The sequence below is a fragment of the Phaenicophaeus curvirostris genome, chromosome 1, assembly GCF_032191515.1.
Source record: "Phaenicophaeus curvirostris isolate KB17595 chromosome 1, BPBGC_Pcur_1.0, whole genome shotgun sequence".
NCBI lineage: Eukaryota > Metazoa > Chordata > Aves > Cuculiformes > Cuculidae > Phaenicophaeus > Phaenicophaeus curvirostris.
In genome coordinates this window covers 94383137-94397673 of record NC_091392.1, presented here as the reverse complement: position 1 = coordinate 94397673, position 14537 = coordinate 94383137, and positions in this window count along the sequence as shown.

Genomic DNA, 14537 nt, shown 5'->3' with positions numbered 1-14537 from the left:
ACAGAACACCCAAAAAGACAATGGGGAAAAAAGAAGCAGAGCAAGAAATCTGAAGAGGGAGAGGAGGTAGAGGAGATCAGGCCCCATTAAAGGTACATCATGGTGTGACAGTCTCTGCCCCTAAAGGACGTGGTCTAGAGGAAAGTCCAAACATCAAGGTATGGAAAAGAGGAAAAGGAGAAGAGACTAAGGCTACAAAGAGGCATATTCACACTTTGTTCTGTGCCTTAGATAATATTCGACAACTCAGTTTCTTCTACAGGTGCAAAACAAAACATTAAACAGAAAGGATATAATATTTCATCTGAGACTCTGTCCGAGATTTGGCTCTCCTTTCTGCACTAATGAATTAGAAAACGTTTCCAATGATGCACTGTTGAAGAGCCCAAAGAGGTCATACACACTACCCTGTACATACCTTTCTCCTGCACACAGGTACAAACCAAAATTGCCTTCTGAGATTTGTCTAGCATTCAAAAAGAATTAGATTAGTAATGTTACATATAAGGAATTTTAAACAGTGATAATCTGCACCAGCAGTTTTTTCTACCTGAGGATAGTGCTAGGGCACTACTGCTATTGCACCTGATTTCCCTAATACCATGGGAACTATTTACTCAAGACATCTTCTGTTTCTTCACAGGGGATGTTCAACAACAGAGCAAAACAAATGTACCTTTTGTTATTCCTCTCTAGATTATATAGATTATACTCATTATCTGTCTGAGTTAGCATGGCGCCAATAGGTGCATTCAGAATTTTGCATGTTGTTTATTTAGGAACCAGTAGTTTCTTCCTCACAGGTCACTTAAAGCCCTCTGAATGGCAATGATAATTGAGAACTGTTTTTCACAGCTGAGTCCAAACAACTGATATAAAGAGAAAATTATTGATATTCTATTCACAAGATCCCTGTCTTATGAGGCATATAGTCTTCTGGATTTTTGAATACAGATCTTTTAAACTCCAGCTTCCTTGGAGAACACTAAGTACTCTCAGAATGACAAATGTGGACTTATGGACTGTTTGTGCTCCCATGTAAGTCAATGATCCCATTGATTGCAGACTGAAACAGAATTTCTTAATACTAACATCTAAAGAATATATCGAATTCTTGATTTATTCTGAATCTTATTAACATTTTATGCAACACAATATTTCTGCAGGCTACTGCAAAAGGGTGTAGGGAGGGAACGAAATAAGTATTTTCAAAAATCTTAAAAAATACATAATGTATTGGAGACATGGTCATTTTCCTTTTAGAAACCACTGAAATATTCATGGAAAATGTTGACACAGTTTTGAAGTATCAAACGAAACCGAACTCCCATCAGGCTTCAGGCACACCTTTTAATTCCTAGCATTCATTCACATGTTCTTTCCATCCCTGTCCCCAAAGCTATAAAAATGACGTGGGAGTTTTTTTGTGGGTTTTTTGTTTTTTTTTACACTGGCAGCATACCTCTGGCACAGAGCTTTAGTGGTTCTGAACAATGTGGAGAAAGTTTGCTCTTTTCCTCCTCTTTTTATTTAAATTACAAATATTTGACAAACTGCTTCTATCCTAGAGGATTTCAAATCCCCTCAGATTTGAAACACAGCTCACTTAAAGAGCTGCTAACACAGAGAGGAAAAAGTTGAACATTTGCAATTAAACAATTTTATCGGTCCTTCATTGTTCCTTTATTATATTAAAGCTGCTTATATGAAAAGAGGTTCTTTATTCCCTTGCCCTTATTTATTTTTTAATTAGGTCTGCCTTCTCTTTGATATCCTGTTCACCAGCGCAGCCTCTAATGGCAGTGTCAGCTAGCAGTCAAATTCTAGTTAAGGTCATAATAATTTAGTAAACTTCTAAGAAATGCAATGACTTCCAATAACGTTCCATAAATAGAGAACATCAAACAAACTTATGACCAGAACTACCTCTAAGCTGAATACTTTTTCAGTCTTCCAAGAGAGTTTGACCTCTTCCCTAGAACTTCAAAGTCAACAGAGAAAATTAACACACAAAAAAATCCAAGCTCTTTAATTACCAGTCAGCTTTTCCTAAGTATCTAAGCTGGTGAGATTCCCAAGCAACCAAGTTAGGAGCTGACTTTCCATAGGTAGTCAGTGGAAAGAGGAAGCTCTCACAGTCGTAGGTCAGCACATCAGACTTACCATCTAAAGAAACCGATACGAATAATCAAGCAAAACAAAAGCATAGCGCTGCTCCCCAAAAAGCAAAAAAGGGAAGCTGCAAAAATCATGCATTCTGCCTGCCAGTGTATTACACATACCTCCAGAGAACACAATTACAAACCTTAACTTATACTTCCTGCTGAGTTTGCTGCAGAAAGCACATTCATCCCCACTCAGATACAGAATGTGTTCTGCTGTCACCTCCTCTGCTATCTGTCCAGAAAAGTGCCAAATGTTGACAGCCCTCTTCAGAGAAGCCGAATTTCTACAATAGGCAAGAAAGTTATTCCCAGGACTGAAGGGAAGTGCTGACAAATCTTACGACAGCCGAAAGTGAGGGGGGACATGTAAGAAATTACTGCCTTGCAGATACAAAGGTTAGAGGGAAATGATTTACCACCCTGACATATGCTGGAAAAGTAGTATGGGAAGCTGTAGGCAACCCAGGAGATTCCTGGAATGCATTGAAGATTATTTGTTAATCCAGCTAATAGAGACCCCTACCTGAGGGGATGCAACACTGGACCTGATGGTCACTAACACAAGCGAACTCATCACTGACACTAGGATTGGAGGCAGCCTGGGCTGTAGTGATCATATACTGTGGAGTTCAAGGTCAAGAGGGATATGGGACAGGAGAGGAGTATAGTCAAGACCCTACATTTCAGGAAAGCAGACTTCCAGCTCTTCAAGGAGTTAGTCAGTAGGGCCCCCTGGGACATGGTCCTTGGGGACAAGGGAGCAGAATAGAGATGGCAAATATTTAAGGATGCTTTCCATAAAGCACAAGAGCGTTCAGTCCCCATATGTAGAAAATCAGGCAGGAAAGGGAAGAGACCAGCATGGCTGAGTCAAGACCTGCTGGTCAAGAACAAGAGGGAACTGCACAGGCAGTGCAAGCATGGACTGGGAACCTGGGAAGAGTACATGGACACTGCCCAGTTGTGTAGAGATGGGGTCAGGAAGGCAAAGGTGCAGCTGGAGCTGAACTCGGCAAGGGCAGTGAAGACTAACAAGAAAGGCTTCTACAGGCACATCAATCAGAAAAGAAAGGTTAAAGAGAACGTGTCCCCACTGATGGCTGGGAATGGTGACCTCGTATCAACACAAGTGGAAAAGGCTGAGGTACTAAAAAGTTTTTTGCCTCAGTCTTCACTGACAACCACTCTCCTCACCCCTCCTGGGTCAATGAACAACAAGATGGTGAGCAGGGATGAAAAGACCCTCCTACTGTAGAGGAGGATCAGGTTCATGATCACCTGCGGAATCAGAACACATATAAGTCTATGGGACCTGATGAGATGCATACCAGAGTCCTGAGGGAACTGGTTGATGTGGTTGCCAAGCCACACTCCATGACTCTTGAAAAGTCATGGCAATCAGAAGTCCCTGGTGAAAGTCCCTGGTGACTGGAAGAAGGGTAACATTGTGCCCATTTTTAAAAATGGTATAAAAGATGACCCTGGGAACTACCAATCAGTCTCACCTCTATGCCTGGGAAGATCATGGAACAAATCCTTCCAGAAGCTATGCTAAAGCACATGAAGGACAGAGAAGTGATTAGTGGCAGCCAGCATGGCTTCACTAGGGGCAAGTGAACACCAACCTAGTAGCTTTCTATGATGTGGTAACCACAGCAGCGGACATGGGAAAACCCATGCATGTGATCTATCTGGACTTCTACAAAGCCTTTGACACGGTACACCACAACATCCTTCTCTCTAAATTGGAGAGATACAGATTGGATGGGTGGACTGTTTGATGGATAAGAAACTGGTTGGAGCGTCGTATTCAGAGAGTAGTGGTCAACAGCTTGATGTCCAGATGGAAATCTGTGACAAGTGCTGTCCCTCAGGGGTCCGTACTGGGACTGATGCTGTTTAATATCTTCATCAATGATATTGACAGCGAGATTGAGTGCACCCTCATCAAGTTTACAGGTGACACCAAGCTGAGTGGTGCAGCTGCCACACCAGAATGATGAGATGTCATCCAGAGGGAACTGGACAGGCTGGAGAAGTGGGCCAGTGTAAACCTCATGAGGTTCACCAAGGACAAGTGCAAGGTCCTGCTCCTGGGTCAGGGCAATCCCTGAATTCAATACAGAATGGAGGATGATGTGATTGAAAGCAGCCCTGTGGAGAAGGACTTGGGGGTGCTCATTGATGAGAAGCTCGACATGAGCCAGCAATGTGCACTCACAGTCCAGAAGGCCAACCGCATCCTGGGCTGCATCAAAAGAAGCGTGGCCAGCAGGTCAAGGGAGGTGATTCTGCCCCTCTGTTCCTCACTTGTGAGACCTCATCTGGAATACTGTGTCCAGTTGTGGAATCCTCAACATAAGAAGGATAAGAAACTGCTGTAACGGGTCCAGAGGAGGGCTACAAAGATCATCAGAGGGCTGGTGCACCTCCCATACAAGACAGGCTGAGAGAGTTGGGCTTGTTCTACCTGGACAAGAGAAGGTTCTGAGGACATCTTATAGTGACCTTCCAGTACCTGAAGGGGCTACACGAAAGCTCAAGAGGGACTTCTTACAAAGGCAGGTAGTCACGGAACTAGGGGGAATGGCTATAAATTGTAGAGGGGCAGATTTAGACTAGATATAAGGAGGAATTTCTTCACAATGAGAGTGATGAGGCACTGGAACAGGTTGCCCAGGGAAGTGGTAGCTGCCCCATCCCTGGAGGTGTTCAAGGCCAGGTTGGATGGGGCCTTGGGCAGCCTGATCTAGTGGGAGGTGTCCCTGCCCATGGCAGAGAGGTTGGAACTAGATGATCTTTAAGGTCCCCTCCAACCCAAACTATTCTATGATTCTGTGATTCTATGATTCTAAATAAACTAGATTGTTTTTTCAGTTGGAGGAGAAATCATCAAAATAAGTCCTTCTAGACCTCCTGAGTTTTTCCTGAAAGTGGTGATGGCAAAGTATGTTTGTGGCAAGAGAATCTGCTTCTAGCATGAAAGAATTTTTTATGTGACAAGCAAGCAAACTGGATAAGGGGTATGATGAGTTGTTCATCCATGGAGTTTTTTTCCGTTTTCCCACTGTTTTGGTCTGCTTGTGGCTGAGGGCTTTTTTTCCCCTCCAGATCCTTTCTGTTTTCCTCTATTTGTCCAAAGTACTACTGAAAGCTCGAGGGAGAGGGAGTCAGACCCTGAGAAGCAGCAGAAGATGAGAAATAAAAATAGCTTTCCTGCATTTGAGGAGTATCTTTGTGCTGGAGTAAACTGTTTACTCACAGATGCACTGCTCCTGCTGCTTATTTTGATTTCTTTCATTTCTGCTTTGCATTGAGATTCAATGCGTTTAGAGATGAACTTTGCTGGAAAGATATAATAAAGCATCTTTTCCTGTATATCTAAACCAAAGACAGCTGGAAATGAGAGCTATGGTGCAAGGGGTCCTGGTGACACTATTCCCATGACATAGCTCTACTTATGAGCCTGACAGAAGCTTTTCACATGTTGTGGTAATTTGCAGTAAAAATTGCCACAGATGGTGTTAGTTAGTGTTTGTGGAGCTTATAAGATAAGTATTTGGCTACAGACCTATCTCCACATTTTCCTGTGATACCAAAAAGAGTGTAGAGATGGAGAAGCCCAAATAAACACAGATTTTTCTTAACAGAGGGTTTGTTGAGAATCAGTTTCACTACAATCTCTGTAGTAGTACTACAGTGATCAGATGCAGGGAACTATATAAATCCAGCTCTACCTTTCATTCTAAAAGTAATCTGTATCTGCAAATTACTCCTGATCATCTTTTGCTTTTTCCATATGCTGCTAATGTATGTATGCTATTGCCTTTAAAACATAAGCAAGAGATACGACAGCAGGTCTTTTGCTCCCTCTCAGCTCCTCATCTCCTTCTGGGGTTGATCTTGCATCACAAAATAGACCTAACCAAATGTTAATTTTGTGCATCATAAGAGTAAGGCAGGAAAAAAGTGGAAAGCAATACTTTCTTTTTCTTCTATAAATTTTTTGGGGGTATTGTGTCAAAAAGCAGACCAAATCTTTCAGCTTAACTGAGGAAGGTGATGTGTGACATTCTAAACATTCGGCTAAGTGATGGGGAGCACAGCGTTCAGCACATCAAAGCAGCATGATGAACACAGACATCATTCAGAGACACGCAATAAGCACAGGGAGCTACAGGTGCTGGATGATGTGTGAAGGATCAGGGTACAACAGTGTAGACTGGGAACATGTCTTTAAATGGGACACTTGTGAGCCCAAGTGCCATTAGGAAGCTCTGTCCTGACTTGAGTAGCAGGTGTACAGCTGGATCAATTCTACTTATGAATCCATGAGTGTTAGACAGCAGATTGGACAAGTGGACGTAGGCAAGGTGCCTCAGGACACAACAGCTCTGCAGAGACCCGTGCTCTGGACTTGCCACTTTGTTTACTTCCTAGATAAACTGAGAGAGGAACTAATCTAAATCTTCCTGTTGTGTTTTTTTCCAAGTAAGGGCATGGAGCTCCTCCTCATTGCCTCTAAGCAACCACATTGTGTGCATCTGTTGATGGTTCAAGGATGTTTTTGAAGTTTTCCTTGTTCTTCTTAGCCCTGCTCCTATTTGTACCCACTTCTACCCAAGCCACCCTCACCATGCGTCTTTTTTTTTTCTACCCCAGCACTTGCTACCAGATCTTTATTCACATCCTCCCTTTTTTCTGTGCAACCCATTCCTTCAGTCAACTTCACACAGACCCTACCTTAATCTTAAAGCCTTTTTCATGTATGAAATTTCTTTACGCTTACTTGAAGAGATCCACAGAAGCAGGCTACTGAAGAACAGGGGGCAAGAAAGAGGTAAGTCAGAAATTCAGATCTACTGCACGATAGCAGCAGTCTGTTGCACCTCAGAAGTGATAAGCCAGACAAAGAAAGTGGAAGCCTACATGTCCAGATGTAATCTTTGCGTTGTGGTCCACAGTGGTCAGAATTCAGAGGTCTGAGACTATCAAAACATGTCTGTAAAGCTATGCTGCCACTGACTCTGTCTGTTGCCATGAATTCTTATGAGTCTTGGAATGGAGGAAGGACACCTTATTTTGTGTAGGATATAAGTCAGTTTTACAATGCACTTGGCTGTACAAAAATCCTTGAGAATACAGGAGCATGTTTGAGGGGTCTCAGGTGTGTACAGGGAGAGTCTATGCCCTGCACAACCTTACCACTCTTGCTAATGCTACAGTCCCAGCTATTTGGAAGCCAGCTGAGATACTGCTGTCCTTGCTACATTCACAACTCCCTTTGCATGGCAGATCCAGCACTACTCGACTTCCATAAAGCCTGCCACAGACATAAGACAAGCAGAGGGTTGAAGGAAGAGGGGAAATAATAGTTCAGGCACAGCTCTTCTTTCTTTTTGTTCTCCACAGCAGTGAGTCTACCTTAGAAACATGTGAATCTTCAAAACTGCAGCTCAGAAAAAAACATTTCCTGTTTTCTCCCAGCAAGCACTAACTTCTTCTGTGCTCTTAAACCACATATGACTTCTATAACCAGACACTGCTACAGCACTTGTACCAAAATATGTCATTCTAACAACAGCCTTTCACCCTCTGCATATTGTAGTTCTCTTGGGCAACTACAAATGTTTATGAGTATTTTTCTAATAAGGACATGGACATGTCCCTTTAATGAATCTAATCTTTTCTAACTGAGGAACCGTTATAATTTCATCTGGTTCAAGTGACCAGGCATATGTTCCTGAATCATGTAGACTAAATATTTGGTTTAATCACTTCAAAAATACCTTGTGGGATAACTCCGGTTTGCTGAGCTCTTTGTCAAACAATAGCAAATGAAAAACATTCAAAAAAAAATCACAGCTTGTTTATGCATAATTTGTACGCTCACAGTAGAAAGGCCTGTGTATCTCAGCTAAATCATTTGCAATGAATAATTCCACCATTCAGTACAGATGCAGAGTGTTGGAAGTTACAGAACATTATGGAAATGTATCTACCATCCTCCAGAGATGGGAGAATTTTAATTCCTGGCACTGAAGGCAGGCTTGAATGAGAATATGATTAAACTTTTATAACTGCTTGATGTTTTCTTGGCTCAATCAATATTCTTTTCAATAAGCCCTTGGCCTGTTTCAGCAGTGCTGCCAATATTTGTTGTTGAGTAAATGTGGTTTTATTTTTCACTCCTGATGCTCTGATCAACAGAATGACATTGATCACAATGAGTGCTGTGTTCAAACATTTTAAAACAATTTAATCTGCTCATGTAGGACAGAGGTTAGGTAGTGCTGCTGATTACAGCATATCTTTTAGTGGCCTCTGTTACAGGCAAATATGCTTGATATCACCTCCAATGTATCTGACTGCAATCGTTCATTTGTGCAAGCTAGCAGGAACGGATGGGGTCACGCAGAATGTTTGCTTCCTTTCCTTCAAAGGAAGAAAAGGGATATGACAGGCAGTCATGCATTCCTCAGAGGGACTAGCATACCGGGAATAGACCCTGAGCCTTCCATCTTGATGTGTGTGAAAGTGCTCAGGGAAATAGGCTACAATTATCTATATGTTAATACTGTGAAGCAGAGGGTTGCTAGACTAGAATTTAGGATGTGCCTACAGCCTATCACCAACCAGCTAACAGCATGTGCATAACCTTGGGCAAATCACTTAGCTCTGTGCTTCGGGTTTTCTAACAAGCAAGGTTCATAATTCTTACTATGTCTTTTGAAACAGTTTGACATCTATGCAGGAAAGGCATGATGTGACTGTTGAGTCTTGGCATTCATTTAGCATCTCGGAGACACTCAGTTCTTTCCCAATCTAGGCAGGAGCTACTTCTACAAAATGCCAGAGAGAGAATGAAGGGTTTGGAGCAAGAGTCAATCCAGGTACTTTCAGTTGACTTTGAGAAATTATGGAAAGTGATGAGTAGTGAAAGAAGCATGAATCCCTCATTCTTTGCTGAGACATTTTTCATTCTTTTCTTCAGCAGTAGTACAGTCTTACTAGATCTGATTCCCAACCTCTGTGCCCTGAGTCCTCAATGATAAAAAGTGACTTTTGTTCTCACTTATCCATTTCTACACGTGCTGAAAAGACCATTTCAAGGTAATGGCTGCCCTAGTAATTTCTTGTTCCTCTATTCACAGATGTGGTGGTTGAACTTAGGATCTACCTTTATAAATGAGCTTACAGTCAGAAATGTTTCAGCAAACAGAAGGTTTAAGAAGTAGCCAGGTGCTGTGGGTTGAGCCCCAGCAGCAGCCAAGCACCTACTTAAGTGGGAAAGGGGAGATAATCGGAAGAGCAAACGCAAGAAAAATCGTGAGTCAAGATAAATAAATAGTTGAGCAGGTGAAGGAAAGAGGAGGGGAAAAAACGCTACAAAAAGCAAGGGATGGAAAGGCAATAACTCATTACCTCCCACAAGCAGAGCTCTCTTAGCAACAGCCAACATGGAAGAAAGAAAACTTGATCTTCTTCTTCCTCTACCCCAGTTTTTATTGCTGAGTATGATGCTATATGGCATGGAATATTATTTTGGTCAGTTTGGGTCAGCTGCCCTGCTGTGTCTTCTCCCAATGTCTTGAACAGCCCCTGCCTACTGACAGAAACTGGGAAGGGGGACAAGCAGGCAGGCAGCAGCAGAGTGGGAAAAAACAGAAAGCCTCATGCTTGCAAGCACTGTTCAGCAACAGCCACATAATAAAGTCTTACCAACAGTGTTTTAGCCACAAACCTGAAACACAGCACTATAGGGCTGCTATGAAAAAAAGTTAGCTTCATCCTGGCTAGAACCAGCACACCAGGAAAGAAATTAAAATAGCAAAGTCCTATTCTGACAGAAGACTGATTAGAGTGGAACTGATTACTTTACTCCCCCAGAAAATTAAATATGCTCTTGAACAAATGGGGGCAGTAAACAACCTTCAGACAATGAGCAAGCCAGCAAGGGTAGACTCCAATTCCCTTCCAGCAGGCCTGCACACAGTCTTCAGAAGTAGGGAGCTAAATGATGTTACTCAGCCCAGTGCTGCATTTAGGAGCTCAGCAAAGTATTTGGCTTGCCAGAAAAAAATTTTTGATGGCTTCCTGATGGCCAACTATGTTTGGTTTTTTGTTTCATTTTTTTTTATGTTTTGTACAAGCAGAGTTATGAAGTGACTGGGTGTGTTGAATTATGATAAGGTTTGGAAACAGTTGTCTTTTTAATAGACACTCAAGCAGTGACTGCCTTATGTGGAGGAACTAATTTGTGATGTTTTAAGTAATGAGGAGTAAAATACCGGTTTTTGTCCTACATCTAGGAGAGCAGGGGAGGCAGGGCTCCTCACAGAGGCAATGCTACGCTGTGCCTGCTGCAGCACCTGGTCTGTGCTAACTTACTGTCTCGTTTTCTCAGGATGCTCACACTCTCCTTTCCACAGGCAGTCAGCTCTTCTGCATGCCTACAGCCACTCCTCTCTCCACAATTCTCAGTGTTTTTTGACAGCCTCTGAATCTCTAATTATATTCACTGAGTTGACACAAGCTGAGCTGTGCAAGAGTTTCTGGAGAAGAGTAGTTATTTTGTGCTTTCATACTCCCTTGCACAAAGAATGAGAGCAGCATGCAATCCAGAAGAAATACACTGAAGAGCGACAAGTTAGTCATTTCAGTAGTCAATGTGATGTTTTGGCTGTATCTGAAGATCAACATTTACAAAGAATAGATGTGTAAATTGCATTTTATATGGTTCTTCGGAGGATGCTTTCAAAAAATGATTTACTATTCCAGATGCCTATATACTCGAAGATATTGACTGACTGGAGAGCATTCAGAGCAAAATAGGAAAAATTATCACTTAGTGAAGATGTTTTGATTTATAAAACAGTGATAAAAAGATTAAAGGGATAAAATACGGATTGAGGCTGGGCTAACTGATGAGCTAGAGAGGACATAGCTCTCTCCAAATATGAATAAATATCATTAATAAAACAATTATATATGGCAGTGTACCACAGGGTAAGCAATGGCACATACAACCCAGTCCCACAAATTATTCTTTTACAAGCCGCACTAATCAAAGAGAAGTTGAGCTTAAATATTCTGTCAAACACTTCTGCACAGACTTTAACAGAACAGCAGAAGACGTGCAAGTTGGACAGAACAGAGAATGAGCTTCAAGCACTATACGGGCCCCAGAAAAGTTTTCTTCTTGAAATGTCTGTGTTTCCACATCATTTTAATTAAAAATCCTCTGTTCTATAGGAAAAAAAAAGGCATAATGTTTATTGTTTATTTAATCATAAGATTAAAAAGATGCTGGCTGTCTTCATACCATGGGAAATTTCCTCTGACATCAGTATGCCCTTTCCTGGTGGCACAGCAAGCGTGAGAACCTATCTAAGAGCAAAACCTCAGAGGTCTATCTACACATGGGCTGTGGAACCAGGACACTTCAACTCTCCGCCGGTACTGTCCAAGACCCATGCTTCCTCAGGAGACACGGTACAATTACTTTTACAACCCATCCACCCTCACTCAAATGAGGACTGCAAACCACTTCTCCCAGTATTCAGATTATTTGTGACTTCAGAAATAGCTTAGATGATTTACCAAGTATCTTTATTGGAGCACAACCTAAGACAGGGACTTTGTTACCCTAGGTGCTACATAAACAGAAGACAAATGGGTAGTCCCTGTCAATTTGCAATCTCAATAACAAGGTAAGGAACAGCAAGCAGCAGACACAAAAAGAACTATAGAGAAGCACTACAAAAATGACAAGCCATTCTCCGGTCAAACAAGAAAAATGGCTGCTGCTGGGTTTTATAGGTAGCTTAACATCAAGGTTTTAACCTTATGGTTTTTTCTTGCTTCCTTTCTTCTGCTTGTTTACAGTTTGAAGCACTACTTTGTTTTGCAGTCTGCATAAACGCACCCTCTGGGCAAAAGCATTAGCTAACATTTGTTGACTTTGTGATTCCTAAGGTCATGGAGTTTGACACTTCTGGTTATACCTTATCAAATATACCAGTTACTACTGGTATAAGGGAGTTTTCATGCACAACTGCTGAATGTCACTGTCATTTTCTCACAGGGGTGGTAGAAGACTTTCTTGGCAATTGAGTCCTCCTGTTGCAGTGAAGTGTAACATGAATCCAAAACAGCCAAAAGTAACTACTGTATAGATTGCCTAAAAGACTGATCTTCTAGCAATAAGACTGAAATAACAGCAACATATCTTTATTTTCCTATTTACCTCAACTAGAAAATAAGTCTGTGGCTATTTATTATTTGCAGTATAAACTCACATATCAAGGAATTAAAAGATGTTAAGGCAGTAAAGTGAGTGACTCCTAAGCTAGAGAACGTCAGAGGAAAGTATTCAATCTCATCCCATCTACACACTGTATTTGCATCTTTAATTATAAAAGCACTCCAAGGGGAGTATAAAACCCTACAATAAAGGCCATGATAACCCTAAACCCTAGAGCAAAAAAAAAGACTTTATGATGCTTTTTTTCCACTAGTTACTTTATGATGCATTTTTTTTCCATGGGAACAGCACTTTGATGAAAGAACTGAATAGTTAGTTATCTAGTATTTCCTTTTATCATTCTTTAAGTGGAGTGCTTCAGGTCTTATTTATTGTACTACACATCATCTAAAGCTTGCCCTAAACATATACAGACCTACTTGTCTACTAACAACCTTCCAACTAATATTCTGACTTATTCCAGCATTTGACTACGTTGGAAGTATCACAGAATTTATTCTTACAGTATTCAGAGGAGTAAAAGTAGTAGTATTATTCCTCTTTTACCCACAGGAAAGGAAAAATTATAGGGACTTGGCTTGAACTACTGAGTGCCCACCAATTTTGTCAACTCAGTCTGAGATACATAGAATCTGATTTATTCAGAGTATTTACACTTTTTTTTTTAATCATAGGAAATTTATATAAGCTTTTACATATTCAAAGCATAGCCTCCATCAAAGTCAATAGCAACAGAAATTGCTGAGAGCTTTGGCAAATACACTCCCACAACGATGCAGCTGGGTGATCATCAGTGAGATTCTGTTTTTAAATGATTTGTCCTGCATTTATACCAGTGGGAGGAGAGTAACAAATGTAAGAGTGGGATCTAGTTCATCAGCTTTGAATTACCACACTCATCCTTCCTCTATCTCCTAACCAACACTTCACTATTCTTGAAGCTGGCATGTCATTTAACCACTGACTACAGGGGTTCATGCAATGGTGGAAGAAAAATCAGACTTCTGAAAAAAATTAAGGCCTTAATGCAGAACTCGTCAGCTGTGGAAACTTCATGAGCATATACTAGTAAAAATGCTTAAAAAAATGAATGAACCAATATTTTTTTTTTTAGTTCTGCCATTTAAAGTACAGGATTTATTACAACTGAATTAATAAACAGTAAGTAGACAGATACAAATTGGCTTTAGACAAAAGGTAATTATGAGAAGGGCATCTACATCTTTACACCGGCAAAATGGAAAATGTTTTTGTAATGGGAGGTTCCAGAGAGCTTGATGTGCTGATAGCTTTTTTTTTTTTAATCTTTATTTATAGAAAAGGAATGTTTGCTTGAAGAATATAGGAGAAGAATGAGACAATACCCAACATATCAGTGCCACTGAGCAGGTAATGCTTTTGGCAGTGCCAGTTCCAGTCCTCCTTCTCCTTAGTGGCCTTGGACCTGCAGCCCTATGGGACCAGCTGGAAAATGACTGGAAAGGGCATGACTCATGGGGCCATTTAGCACTGAGTTCTCCACTCCTTATGTCTCTGGCTCCTTCTGCTGAATCCAACAGGAAGGCTGTATTCTGTATAGCTTTGCCTGGAGCTCTCCAGCCTGCAAGTCCATGGCTCCCTGGCCCCAGGGTCACCTTCCAGTAGATCAGGTTCCTCAAAGCCTCATCCAACCTGCCCTTGAACACCTCCAGGGATGGAGAATCCACAGCTTCTCTGGGCAACCTGCGCCAGTGCCTCAGCACCCCCACAGAAAAAAATTTCTTCCTAATATCTCCCCTCTTTCAGCTTAAAACCATTACCCCTTCTCCTGCCCCTGCATGCCCTGATAAAGAGGCCCTCCCCATTTTTCCTGTAGCCCCATTTCAGTACTGGAAGGTCGCTATAAAGTCTCCCTGGAACCTTCTCCTCTCCAGGCTGAGCAATCCCAACTCTCTCAGCCTGTCTTCATAGCAGAAGTGCTCCAGCCCTCTGATCATCTCTGTGGCCCTTGTCTGGATGTGCTCCAACAGATCCATGTCCTCCCTGTGATGAGGACTCCAGGACTGAATGCTGTTCCTCGGGTGAGGTCTCACGCGAGCAGAGGGGCAGAATCCCTTCCCTTGACC